Source organism: Eptesicus fuscus, chromosome 17 (genome assembly GCF_027574615.1).
Source record: "Eptesicus fuscus isolate TK198812 chromosome 17, DD_ASM_mEF_20220401, whole genome shotgun sequence".
Taxonomy (NCBI): domain Eukaryota; kingdom Metazoa; phylum Chordata; class Mammalia; order Chiroptera; family Vespertilionidae; genus Eptesicus; species Eptesicus fuscus.
The window spans coordinates 33,592,778-33,607,658 of NC_072489.1; the positions used below are offsets into that span (position 1 = coordinate 33,592,778).

The window sequence follows — 14,881 nt, forward strand, 5'->3', positions numbered from 1 at the left end:
AGCCAGCTTTTTAAATCGCTGTTAGTATTTCTGCCTCCCAGTTCAGAGCAAGTTTTCCCCTTGCATCTGGGGTATCCAGAGAGCACAGGAAAATAGTGGGTGATGGTGAAGGTGAAGGTGAACGGGAAGGTGAACATGAAGGTGAATGTGAAGGTGAACGTGAAGGTGAAGGTCACTGCCGGCCTGGTCCTGCTGGGCTGCCTCAGAGAAATCAGAAGCACCGCCCTTCACTGCAGGACTGGCCCTCGCTCGGCACTGAGGAGAGCAGACCTTGCCTGGTTCCTTTCTGCCCGTGGCAGCTGTGGTCAGAGGGCCACTGTTCCCAGAGGACCAGTGTGTTTAAGGCTCTGGGAACAATGCCCCTTGTTGATCTTCTGTGCTCCGGCTGAATAAGGTCACTGACTGCTTTCAACCTTAGCCACAATCAATAGCTTTGCCTTTTATTGGGCAGCGCTGGCAGTGGTATGTTTGTTTTCTGATGTCATTGTTATGCTCAGGTGAGACTGAAAAGGTCAGTGAGTGAGCCATCCTGTACAGATCCTGTTCAGAACTTACTAATACCGCACAATATACCAGGCATTTCATGGGCGAGGTTCTCAAACTTCTGGAGCTTAATATTGCAGATTTCCAGGCCTCAAAAAGTCTGATTCAGTAAGCTGTGGGGGTGGGAACCTGTAATATAACCACCCACAGGCGTTCCTGATACAGGTGACCAGGGGTACACCCTGCGAAACACTGCCACAGAGTGACAGTAAACTAAACAAAAAACTAGCCTCTCCTTGACATTTTACATTCTATCTCCTTGAAATGTACTCTTCCCTAGCAATTGCAAAGTAAACATCTGGTACATACTGAAACAAGAGATCAACTTAATTCTGAAAGAAAAACAGTCCCTGTTGTAAAGCCCATATATAGATATGGTAAGCCAGTGAATACATTTAAGATTTATGTGTATAAAAAAATTTGCATTTTATTTATTTCTTTTAAAATATATTTTTATTGATTTCAGAGAGAGAAAGGGAGAGGGAGAAAGTTAAAAACATCAATGATGAGAGAGAATCACTGATCGGCTGCCTCCTGACACCCCCTAATGGGGATCGAGCCCGCAACCTGGGCATGTGCCCTTGACTGGAATCAAGCCCAAGACCCTTCAGTCTTCAGGCTACCACTCTATCCATCCACTAAGCCAAACCTGCTAGGACAACAATTTACATGTTAGTCGCCAAAAAGGAGTGGCTGATCACAAGGTATTTGTTATATCAAAGCACATTAAATGTAACTATTCAACCCTTTATTTGGATAAGCTTTGCTAATTTTTCAATGTTTCTTACTTTATCCTCAAGAAAGAATATCTTATCTTACCATCTGATCACTCGCAGGAGACTGGTGTGCAAACTAAGGCATAACAAGTTTACACAATGTGTCTAAAGATCAAGACAAGAACCTAAACATCCAGAGTGCTATGCCTCTGTCTGCTAGACGAGAAATGGCCAACAGGTTTCATGACACGAGGCGGTTCAGACAGACCAGCAGGCCAGAAGCAGCTGCCTAAAGTGCAACACTGAGAAGCCAGCCGGGGGAAGGGAGTGGTGACGGACCAGCGTGTCTGCCACGAGCACAGGTGCACACATACACCAGCCATGCTGCCTCCCCGAGTAGGTAGAAGCACTTAAAATATTTACAAATAACACTCCTTTCACTCGACAAAGACAATTCAGTGTCTACTATACGCCAGACACTATGCAAGGGACTGGGATACACTGCTGAGGTGTAAGTACTACCAATGGGATGGCCGTGATACAATAAGGCGGTCTCTCGCCTAAGGCTTTACCTGACAAAACAGAATTAAGGGGAGAACAGGAAAACAACAGAAGTCAACAAAAGTTTTAAAAGGAAGGGAGGAAAGTGGAAGGGAAGGCCATTTCCTGAGAAACAGAAACCGAGCCACCACGGCCGATCACAGAGGGAGGAGGACTGGGGAGGGCTAGGAAAGGGCACCAGGTCACCGGGGACTTTGAGGCTGTGAGACTGTGATTTCAATTTAAAACCATGGGAAGTTATGGAAAAGCTGGCTGGTGTAGGTTGGTTTGTTCTGTTTTTCTGAGGGGAAGGAGTGTGAGTTACCAGGTTTGTGTTCCATCAAGAGAATGGAAGAGTCACAATGAACATAGGGAGCGACTGCAGTCACCCAAGCGACGAGCCAGGCGGGTGGCAGGGAGACAGGGAGAAGTGGTGGATGCGAGATCCCTTTAAAAGCAGAATCCACAGTGACTTGGTTTGGCAAAGCAGATAGGGGATGACAGAAAGAGCAGACCGGGGTGCAGCTCTGATTAACGTGCTTAGGATACACTCAAGTGGAAACTCTACAAGGCAGCTGGACCAGCCAGGGCTGGAGACCTTAAGAGAGGTTTAAGATTTGAAAATTGGAGGATCGCAGGAAGGGGAGATGATAAGACCAAAAACACTATTGCTATATCTTCTGCTTTCCAATCTAGTTAAACTTTATCATAGTTATTGCTACACCTGTAAAGACTTATTCCAGCGGAGGCATTATCATATAACTCTTTGATTTTCTAAATTAAAGTACTTACTGCAATTTTTTACCTCCCATAATAACTTAACTCAAGCAACTAAAAAAACTCCTATTGAAAATTTTGTAAAGATTTTGCACGTTACTGCCTTAAGTGTGGCACATCAACATAACTTCATCTTTCTTTAGGAATTTAGTAGCTTACATGAATTCTGCCATGATCTCGAGTCCTCCCCTCTTCTCCCCCACCCCCAACCCGCTCCCCCAGAAAGTCCCTGGCTGTGTGAAAGAAGACCGAGCTTGGCTTGCTACCTCATCTGTCATACTCTCAGTGCCCAGGGCAGTTGTGAGTTGCCCTACTTGGAGGCAAGGCCAGGAGATGGGGCCAAGATCCTTGAAACTGTAATAAAGATGCTGGCCCCTGGCTAAGCCACCCACTCTGAGGTTTTGTGAAAGAAAGGCTTGTTTTAAATTCAATCAAGAGAAGCAGGGTGGAGCCTCCAAAAGTCATGACTAGACCCAAATTGTAGGACTCATCCACTTAAAAAAAGCACTTGGATTCCTGGACTGATGTTTTCTTTTCTGCTAAAAAGCACATCTCCTAGGAAGAAGGCACTAACATTGGCAGTTACTTCACTTCAAGAGAGTTTCTGATTGTTTCTTGCCAACAGGGATTAACAGGAAAAGCTCAAGGCGCTGGCTCCCAGAGGTGGAAGAGTCTACGTGTCCCACACCTCGGCCTAAAATCACCCGGGCAGACACGGTCCTTCTTCTTCTTACAGTCCTGCCAGGGCCACCACCGCTAACATCAGGTTCTCAAGGCACAGCGTGAAGTTCCAGCAACCAGATCAGACCTGGTGGGAAAGAAAAGTAAAGGTAACCCCACCCTAGGACTTCCACTTTTCATTCTTCAAAGACTTGTGTGGCATACGAGAAGAGTATGTAAACAAAATTCCTCAGCTTCTATGTGTGAAAAACAGCCGGAAGTACAATTATTGTTCTCCTTAAAATTATTTTTTAAAATTCAAAAAGATCTGACCTGCATATGTGTTTATTTACAGATCACTGTTTTGAAGTGCTGCCATTCATTTAATTCTTAAAATATCTGTTTAAGAACAGATTATGAGAAACCTAGAGATTGAAATAAAGGGAAAAAAAACTAGGATTTCTATGATACCACCAATCTGGGCTTAGAGCAGAAAATATGCATATTTGTCTATTAAAAAAAAAAAAAGAGGTCAAGGCAGTGAGAATTTATGAGTAACATGAGTCAAAGTAAAAGCAAAGTGCCATAAAGAAAAGTTTGTGAGAAAACAGAAAAGCTATGTATGTAATATTTAAAATGTATAAAGTTACGTATTACATATAATATGTATATTATGTATGTATATGTTACATATATTTTATAAAATATAAAAAGCTATATGTTATCTATAAATTACACGTTACAATATATACTTTTCAGAAAGTCCCAATTTTTCTTTGTTAATTGATTTTTATCTTTCAGCAACCATTCATGCAGGGGTTTTGGTTATTGTAACGTAATGAGAATTGCAAAGAAAAACGTTTTCTAATCTCCCAGTTTTTATGGTTTTTAACATAAAAGACAGCACGGGAATAACGTTAGCACCCGAACTCTCTTGGAGACCGAATGTTGACGTTCTGCAGAGCAGTGAGCATTTCAAGACAAACTTAGATGTTTCCATTACGTGATGCTCAGCTGGAAACCCCGCCTGCGGCAAGGCTGGCAGCTGGCTTCCGAGCCACTCTCCAGTCTGCGGCTGCGTTTCACATCCCGGGAATCGTGGGGGAAGAGGACAGCGGGGACGGGAGGCGCTGCACTTCAGCACGTCCACACCACAGGCCTGGGCTGGCCCTCAGTCAAGTTATTTTTAAAAGCCGAGATGAGTAGATACATCTAGTTGTTAAAAACTATCAACGGGTTCAGAGTAAAAAGCAAACCTGAGAGTAAAGCAGAAAACAATCCCACTGGTTGTAGGGAAAGGAGTTTCTGTAGGGACTGACCTGCTTCCCAGGGAAGCCCTGAAGCCAAGTGTGACTAATGCTCACGTGTAGAGGAGGCAGGCGGAGAGAATACTCTGGGATGTGTACGTTCTGACACACTTACTTCTCAAACGCCTGCTGTCCTCACACATGCTGACATAACTTGTAGGAAAGTATAACAGCAACATCAGGTAACAGGTACTGAATGCGAGGAGTGTCTGGAGTGCTCTATTGTCCTCATTTCACAGGGAGGGAAACGGAAGCGGTGACTTTAGTACCCAGGTCACGCAGGGAGGCACGGAGCAGATGAACCAGGGCCTGCTCTCACAAACCCCATCCCAAACATAGGAAGCCAGAGCTCCGGACAAGGTAATTCTGCACCCACCCACCTCAGTGCTCTATTAACCACGGCCCTATCTTGCTTCAGGGAAGGAAAGCGGGTTTGAGGGCCTTCCTCACTTCCCCCACATGTGTTTCCCTCTCAAAGATAGATTTTTCAGCTGCAACTAAGTTTCTTTTTTGCTCACATTCAGTTTTTTCCTTAAGAGAAAGTTTAAATCAAAAGCTTTTGCTGAAAAGCTAAGAACAGACAATGTGTTAGGTCTCACTGCAAAGTCCAAGAGAACCAAAATAGATCCTTGGTGTAACAGTCAACTGAAATACCATCTTGGCGTTTCAGAGGGCGAAATGCTTTGAAGATGTGAATAAACAGGGGAAACAGAAAGTATGTGCAGGGCCCAGGCTGATGCCAGGAGTGCTCGCTGAACACAGCATCCTGGTTCATAGTCCAAACATGCCACGAACTCCAGGGAACGGGGCGTGCTACAAACACCTTTTCATCTGCAAATGTGAAATGTGGGCCCTTTAATTTCACTGATGTTTTCGATCTATTGAAACTACCATCCTCTTCTATTTGGAGCTGGTAAATAATTGGGTTAAGTGATTGTCTGAAAGAAAGGAAAAAGAGAAGCAAAATGAACGCCGCCTTGTGGATGCTGCGGTGCTAAGGAGAAAATGGCAGCCTGTGTCCCACATCCATAAAGTCAAGGAAAGAGGACATGACTAGCTCTGAGGATGACAAGGCAGTATTTCACCGAAGCACATGCAGAACATCAGTCCCTTTCCCCCATAGGACAAGCTTGGTAATAGTAAAGGGAACCGCAGGCCCTGCCCCTGGCACACTTGAAATCCCTAGCACTGAGGAGCACAGAGAGACCATCCCCAACGGTGCTTTTGAAGTGACTTCTCCTCCCGGGTTTCTGTAGGCAGTGATCTCTGAAAGAGGCACTGGCGTGTCCCCTGGTTGGTTGGATGACACGGAAGGAGCCCAAATGATTTTCTTTCTTTTGTTTCTGCTTCCAAAAAGGTTTGGTTGCTCAAAACAAAACAAAACAAAAGCACAGCACTCTGTAGCAACGAACAGAAGGCACAGCCACTGCAGTAAAACCCATGGAGACGGGGTTTTATAAGCAGATTCTAACAGACTCTGCTTAGAACACACAGAACTTGCACTGCATCCCTTACACCGCCTAAGAACTCATAAAGCAGATATTTTTATCCTCATTTTACAGATAAAAAAATAACTTGAACTTCTCTTTAATGAAATGTTGTTTCCACCCCAAAGTGGGTATCACAGTTCAGAAATGAACCCAACAGAGGCCCCTTGTGACAGGAACCTGCCAGTGGACACAGGTGAAAGGACTCTGGTTTACTGAGTAGGTTCACTCACTCAGAGAAGACTGAAGTAGGAAGGAGGTACAGGAGGGCTATTTGCTGTTTCTGATGAACCAAACACATCACAACGTTTGAAGCTGGCTGATTCAATACCAAAAATACAACTCTACTTAAGAATCAGTGATTTGTGCCCAAAAACATTTCAGGAGTAAGAGGGCGCTTTTGAAGAAGTGCAGGTCAGACCTAACCAGTTTGGCTCACTGGATAGAGCATCAGCCTGCGGACTCAAGGGTCCCAGGTTCGATTCCGGTCAAGGGCATGTACCTTGGTTGCCGGCACATCCCCAGTAGGGGATGTGCAGGAGGCAGCTGATTGATGTTTCTCTCTCATCGATGTTTCTAACTCTCTATCCCTCTCCCTTCTTCTCTGTAAAAAATCAATAAAATATATTAAAAAAAAAAAAAAAGAAGAAGTGCAGGTCATACCACTCATTGGCTGAATATGCTGCCCTTATTTATTTTTATTTTTTTTAGAAAGAGTAGAAGGGAGGAGGAGAGACACACAGAGAGAAATATCGATGTGAGAGAGGCACATCAATCTGGTTGTCTCCGGCATGCGTCCCAACCAGAGCCAGGTATCGAGCCTGCAACCGAGATACGTGCCCTTGAACAGAATCAAACCCAGAACCCTTCAGTCCGCGGGCCGACACTCTATCCACTAACTCAAACCAGCTAGGGCTATGCTTCCCTTTTTATAAAACATATAGATTAAGGTACAGTAGCATTTGTCTCCTACTTACATGCAAAAGAAATGACACGTTCAAGATGCCAGGAACCAATGAAAAACAAGAAGAGTTCCCAGGATTATTTTCTCCACACAGCCTCGGCTCAGTGAGAGTCTCTCTATGGCATCTATTATCTCAGAAGCACCACAACTTTTCAAAGAAAACCACCACCAAAAGAGGATCATGCAGGAAGTTCAACAGGAAATAATTTTGAAATTGACTGGAGACAGCCTATGAAAACCAAATTAAAAATTAATATGCCATTAACTTGGATTGTGTGACATTCCAGCTGAGTGGAGTTCAAGTTCACCTCTGACTCTTTTCCAAGAAAAGGAAACCATACACACTCATAATTACAAGGCAGGGTACATATTTTAAGACCTGTGTCTTTTATTGTTTTAAGTGTATTGCTTATAAACAAATAGATTGCTTAATTACTAATTCCTCTCTATTTTTCCCCATTACGGAAAAACCTAGCATCTGCAGACATCTTTGGTGAGCTAATAATGGTCTCTCCAGGCACCAGTGAAGCAACCACAGTGCTGATTCCTTTATCTAATCTGTGTGTGGCTGACAAACTAATTATCCTAAAGCCGTGGTCGGCCACATGCAGCTCTTTGGCCCCTTGAGTGTAGCTCTTCCACAAAATACCACGGCCTGGGCGAGTCTATTTTGAAGAAGTGGCGTTAGAAGAAGTTTAAGTTTAAAAAATTTGGCTCTCAAAAGAAATTTCAATCGTTGTACTGTTGATATTTGGCTCTGTTGACTAATGAGTTTGCCGACCACTGTCCTAAAGCATTGCTTTTATCAGCTTTACATACCCCTCCTCCAACACATCCAGCCCTAACCTTATTTCCTACTGCCCTTCCTTCCCAGCCCTCCACTCCTGCCGGACTCATGTACTACCTAACCCTGAACAGTGTTCTTGACTTACAAAGGCCACTCTCCCACCTGAAATGCTCATCAACCCAGGAGGCCATCCTACTGTACGACTCAGGTTGGCCACCTGCTTCTCTAACCCTCCTCCTCAGCCTCCTTTGACAACTTTTACCTCTGCCTAAACCCTAAATGGATACCCATCTCCCAGGATCCTGCCTCTGTTCCCTTCTTCATCCAAGAACTAGGAGTTTGTGAGGGAGTGATGGAGGCAGCCCTGTCTACGCCAGAAATGTCAAGATTATCTTTGGCCATGGCTCCTTGGAGAATTGGCTGGTTCTATGGCTGGAGCAGGAAATGTACAAAATGAGCCTGAACTATCCAACTTGGTCAGAGTCACAGAATGTACATGCATGTGCACACACATACACACACATAACAATGGGAGCATGTCAAAGGGCTTGGGAGCCAACTGAAAGAGCTCTCAATTCGAGCAACAAAATAAATAATGTGGTATTACATTATAACCCAAAGCATAAATTAAATACCCATAAATGCATGGTGATATCATTGAATGAATGAAAAAATGAATTCTACAAATCCATGTAGAATTCAAAATGATTTATGTAGACATTTTACTCTCAAGAAGGTGGTGCATAACTCCCTCCGCCTCATGTGTGGGCTACCTAGTGACTTCCTTCCAAAGAGCAGAGTACGGAAAGGAAGAATAAAAATAAATTTCAGCGGTGAAACTTGAAAATGTTCCAGGTCAGTATTAACAAGAACAAGTCATGTTGACACTACGTACTGCAGATATGATGAAAATGGTGCTTCATTTCTAAGGTCTCCTTGATAAAAACCCACATCTCCAACATAATCATGAAAACACCATCCGCCAAATCCCAACTGAGGGACATTCTACAAAATACCTGACTAGTACTCAGAACTATCAAGGTCATCAAAAACAAGTAATGTCTGGGAAACAGCCATAGTCTAAGAGTCTAACAGTCTAAGGAGATAAGATGTATCAATACTGGATCATTAGTTATGACAAATGCACCATACTGATGTAAGATGTTAACAGTAGAGGAAACTGGGAACAAAGGAAGTCTGTACCATCTTCATAACTTTTTTCTAAATCTAAAACTAGTCTAAAATTAAAAGTTTATTTTTAAAAATTATCATTGGCTCTTCTATCTCTTACTCCACACCTAGGCTGTAATTCAAAATATCTGTTGCCTCCTCTCCCATTTCCTCAGCCACTGCCCTCCCTAGTCTTTGTATTCTCCAATTCATTCTCCACAGTTGCCAGAGTAAGCTTTCTAACATGCAAATCTGAGAAAACCTTCCTGATAAAAACCCTTCAACAGCTCCCCCTTACCTAGATCAAAGTTGGCAAATGTTTTCTATATAGACTCAAACAGTATATATTTTAAGCCCTACAAGCCTACTCTGCCATTAAAGCTCCAAATATGCCATGTACAATATGGAAATACACAAATGTGGCTGTGTTCTTTATAAAAAACAGGCAGAAGACTGGATTTGGGCCATAGGCAATACACAGTATACCAACCCCTGACCTAGAGAATCAAGTCCAAACTCCTTTGACGGACACTGAACCTTCTCTCCAGATGAGCCCTCCTTCCTTTGGCTAAGTTCTTTGCTGCCATATGGATGTACTCCCTTCTTCCCCTTCACTTAGAAGAGTTGGGGTCCCTCCTCTATGAAGTGTCTTCATATCATTTCACATCAAAATAATTCTCCCTTATCACAACTCATAGCATACCTGGACTTCTAACGCATCGGACACAACATAAGCTAAAATGTTTTAAAAAATCATCATATAGCCCTGGCTGGTGGCTCAGTTGGTTGGAGTGTCGTCCCATGCACCAAAAGATTGAGGGTTCCATTTCTGTTCAGGGCACATACTTGGGTTACAGGTTGGATCCCTGGTTGGGCCATGTACAGGAGGCAACCTATTGATGTTTCTCTCACATTGATGTTTCTCTCTCTCATTCTCTCCCTTCCTCTCTCTGAAAATCAATAAAAAACATCCTCAAGCCAAAACCGGTTTGGCTCAGTGGATAGAGCGTCGGCCTGCGGACTGAAGGGTCCCAGGTTCGATTCCGGTCAAGGGCATGTACCTTGGTTGCGGGCACATCCCCAGTAGGGGGTGTGCAGGAGGCAGCTGATCGATGTTTCTCTCTCATCGATGTTTCTAGCTTTCTGTCCCTCTCCCTTCCTCTCTGTAAAAAATCAATAAAATATAAAAAAAAAAAAAACATCCTCAAATGAGGATTAAAAAAAATAGTAATTTTTTAAAATCATATTATCATTTAATTTTGTATATTTGTCTTTGTTTGTTCTTTCCAATCAATTCTGTTACAGGATTCCAGGACAGGAGGAATAGGGAAACTGAGACAGGAAAGTTAAAACAAGGCCAAACAGTGTGGGCAATTAGCAAACTAACAAACCATTATCTTCCCCAGCCAAGGACAGGAGAGAAAATGGTTAAAAAAACCTCCCTAATGAGACAATGCAGAAGGGGAGTGGGGAAGGGGGAAGGGGGGAAAAGGGAACAGTTTTACTCCCTAAGCAGGGAAGCAAGCAGTCTCAAGACTTGGCACGATAAAGCTGCCAGGTGCTTCTCATGATTTCTGGGAAGGCCACACGAAGTAAAAAGGGACCTTAGAATTAATCTGTACCAGAATATTCACAGAGGAATTTTGAGACCTACAGACAGGAGGATACATAACACCTCAGACCCCTAGCCAACTTGCTCTTCAGATTAGCTGAGAGCCTGTCTGTGCTTCAGAAGCCAGACATATAGGTTTGCTTGCTTGCTTTGCTTTTTCAATAAAGGTGCATGCTTTAATTGCTTTAATCAATTGGCTTTTCACAATGCAGTCAAGGTCTCTCGTATAAATTAATTTATATGAGAAAATAAGGATTGAGATTGGGGACAGCCCTCTCCCATGGCTCAGGGGGTGTCCTGTCTGGTAACACCTCTCTGGTGTCGGTGAGAGGTGCCTATACCAGAACTAGTACATCCTGAATGTTCTAAGAACTTCATGACATGTTAATAGGTATAGCCTTTAAAATGAAGTGTTTTATGTTCAACTAAGTGTGAGGAATTCTGGGTTCAACTAAGTTAAGCAGCTTTCTTTGTCACAGGAATTTTCAAAGCCTTCATTGTACATTGTGAATTTCCTTTAAAAGGAACATATTATTCAGTAATTCTCAAATCTGTTTGGCCATGGAATTTTTTCACATTTTTAGCATCTGTGTCCTGCAGAACAGTTAGGGAATTGTTGAAATTAAGCATCAGTTAAGAAATTGTTAAAATTAAGCATACTCCTACAAGGCAGACTGAAAATCCTAGTTCTTTCTACTTATCACTGTGGTAGACTGAATAATGGTCCCCCAAAAGATACCCGTGTCCTAAATCCTGGAATCTGTGAATGTTACCTTATATGGCAAAAAAAAAAAAAAAAGAGGATTTTGCAGGTATGATTAAGTTAAGGACCTTGATTAGGAGGGGCCCTAAATGTCCTTATAAACGAGAGGCAGAGGGTGATCTTCACAAGATAGAAGAAAAGGCAATGTGACCAGGAGGCAGAGACTGAAATAATGCAGCCACACGCCAAGGAATGTTGGCGGCCACCATAAACTAGCAGAGGCAAGGAGCAGCTTCTCTCCCAGAACCTCCAGAGGGAGCACAGCCCTACCAACACCTTGGTTTCAGCCCAATGAAACTGACTTGGGATTTCTGGCCAGGAGAACTGAAAGAAAATAAATTTGTGTTGTTTAAGTCACCAAGTGTGTGGTACTTTGCTACAACAGCCTTAGGAAACTAAGACAGCCACAATGCCAATCATGGCATAGTGTTTTTTTGCTGGCATTAAATATTCTGAAATGAAGTCAAATTAGCCTTGTCCACAACTAGGCCACAATTAGCCTTGGCTAGTGCGGTTTCATCATCCACTTAAGGGAAACAGTATAAGTCAGCGGTTAGGACTCTGGACCTGCACTAAACCACCTGGGTTCAAATGCCAGCGCTAACATTTACAAGTTAACTGCATGACCTTGGTCAAGGTGTTTATCCTGTGACTTAATTGCCTCATCTAGAAAATGTGGCTATATTCATAGACTTACTTTTGGATTAGACGAGATCATGTATAAAAAGCATTTAATTCCTGATATGCAATAAGCACTCGGTAAATGAAAACTACAGTTATTATATTATAGTATTATTGCTATTTAGACGCCAAAAAAATCCACTTTTGCCCCAAGCTAAATCTTATGTTCTTTTATTCTCAGTTTATTTTATTATTATTATTATTATTATTATTATTATTAATCCTCATCCAAGGATTGAGAATATTTTTTCTACTGATTTTTTAGAGAGAGTGGAAGGAAGGGAGAGAGAAAGAAACACCCATGTGAGAGAGACACATTGATTGGTTGCCTCCCGCTCTCGCCCCAACTGGGGTCTGGGGATTGAACTTGCAACCGAGGTATGTGCCCTTGACTGGGAATCAAACCTGAGACCGTTCGGTCTAAGGGCCAATGCTCTTAACACTGAGCCAGGGCTATTCTCAGTTTAAGACCATACATCTTTACCCAGTTTCTAGCTTAGGATTTTTTAAATGACCTCAGCAAGGTAAGGCAGATGGAAAAGTTCATGCTTGCCTCTTTGAATCACAGCTTTTAGGAATCTGACTTGATTAGATATGACAGCTAACAGCTCTAAGACATGCGCTTAATATCATGCATTAAACTCACATCGCTCAGTAAAAGGCCTAAAGCTACTCTTCTTGCATGGGTTCTCTGTATTAGTTAGGTCAAAGTGCCAACAAAGGTCTATCTTCTTAATTACTACACTGCTGAGGCTCCATTTGTTAGTCTTCATCTTAATGCTTGGTTATGCTCAGAGCAACAGATGAAATTATTCTGATAGGTCCCAATACAAGAATGGCACAAGGTCCCTGAAACCAGCAAAGGAGATGAAGGGTCTTGGTATAATGTACCAAGCACGCCTGCCATCTCTTGGTCTGTCCTCATCTATTACTATTCTCCATGGACAACCTCAGTGCTACTTGCTCCACATCCTACAGCATAGCCAGCCTACGTGGTGATTAAACAGCTACATACAACATAACCGATCACAAATATTGGGTCACCATTGGTCACAAGGTGTGTGAGACTCAGAGCTTTGAGTCCTAAAGACTTTAAGAGCCTTCTACTAAAATGGAGGTATCCTTAGGAAAGTTAGTATTTTGAGTCTTTATTAGGACTCAGTAGTGTCAAAGAGCAAAGGTAAGATTGACATAAGAAGGTAGGATGATTCTGAAAAAGGATATGGAAAAAAGCATACAATTTTCACTCTTATTTTGGGTGTCACAATCAAGAATTATGAAGAAAACAGGCTCAAATAACCTAATCTATCTATTCTCTAGAATCCTGGTGGCGTATGATGGGCCATAAAGACTAGCATTTGCATGAGATTCCAGTAGATACAACAAGAAAAATGATCACCATCTCTTTGGGACACTGGCACTAAGAACCTCCAACAAAGGTTTTGAAAAAAAGTCACCTCGCCTTCTGGGGGCTGTCCCAAGTAGACAGAGCACCCTCTAACAGAGCATCAGAGACAGATGACAGATGGACAGAGATCTCCCTCACTTCAACAAGAGTCACAACCACCAGAGTTGTCAGGTCATATAAGACAAGGATAAAAAAGAGTGACATCACACAACCAACAAATTTTCCACCCACCTGACCCCTAGATGCCAGTCCAAGTCAGTCTGCCTTGTGAGGAGTGGCCAGGAGGCAGCTGGGCAGAGATCGACTCTAAGGACTAGGATTGAAAGAACTGGAAAGGTTTTGAATCATCATGCAGAGGGAAGCAGGGACTAAGCCAGGAGCACAGACAGTAGGGGTCTCAGAGCACAGCTGGTGGGAGTTCAGAATCTCTACACAGATTACTGTACCATTGGCTGTACAATCCCAGACAAGTTACCATAGAAACTTCCCCAATTAAGGGGCTGTGGAAGAAAACAAACCCCAAAAAGTCACACCTCTAGCCATATTCAAGTAATAGAGATATACCACTCCCTTGGCAGTTAGAAATAGATGCACAATCACACAGCACATGTGTCTGTCAATCAGAGAAAGACCATGCTGGGACACACCAAAACCTCACCAAGACCCGCCAGTTCAGAGAAGAAAGCTGAAACTAATGAAAAGTTTCTGTTAGGGATTTTTAAGAAGCACTTCCCTTGTTTTTAAATTTTAAAACTGAGGCTGTAAGCTCAATGCCAAGGAAGCCAGGCAGGGAGGGCAACTGGGTCAGCTGGCGGATATGAAAAACCGGAAGGTGCACGCCTCATCCAAAGGGACAGCCACCTCTCAGCCCAAGCCAGCTGTCGCCAGGGCGAGTGTGGGCCAGGGGCAGGCGGCAGCAGTCCCTGGGCAGACAGACATCTGTCACGGTTCAGGGGCTGCACCTGGCTGAGCCGTTTAGAGAATCACAGAGCCACTGGCTCTCTAGTTTGCTTTTCTTTTAAGATAAAAGTCAAATGAGTGAATAAAATTGAGTTCCAAGGAATATAAATTAAGAAGTGAAAGTCCTTCCCTGCTCCTCCTCCAACTGTTAGCACATTAGCTCACTATGTTTCCTTCTTTTTCTAGACACACAAGATGTTCTACAAGTTGCTTTTTTCACTCAACAATATGTCATGACATCCTTCCACATCAGTACACTGGAAGTGGAGTTAACTGAGGTTTTCATGAAGTCACCATCTTCCTGACTCAAAGCCTTAAAGAAACAGGGCAGGACCTGGCTCACAAATAAACTGTTGATGCCAGCCAGTGCCCATCACTGGGCCTCCTGCGTCAATCCAGAGCTGCACTAGTGGAAGAAAGGATGTGGTTGAGGTCTCCGCTCCAAAGACCATCCTCATGTAAGGAAACATTTATAAAAAGGAAGAACTGTAAACTTCATATTCAAA

At 43.1% G+C, this 14,881-nt stretch overlaps 1 protein-coding gene across 2 annotated transcripts in view; it reads right to left on the reverse strand.

The window, feature by feature from the left end:
- The window catches only part of SGMS1 (sphingomyelin synthase 1), a 251,170-nt gene that overhangs the window by 168,971 nt on the left and 67,318 nt on the right, over nucleotides 1-14,881 (reverse strand). Inside the window, exon 3 of one of the 2 annotated variants that reach the window (XM_054729296.1) lies at nucleotides 3,265-3,384. The exons of the other annotated variant lie outside the window; for it this stretch is intronic. The gene's annotated coding sequence lies outside the window, so the exon portion shown is untranslated. The remainder of the gene's footprint in view (nucleotides 1-3,264; nucleotides 3,385-14,881) is intronic. 2 annotated transcript variants of the gene reach the window in all.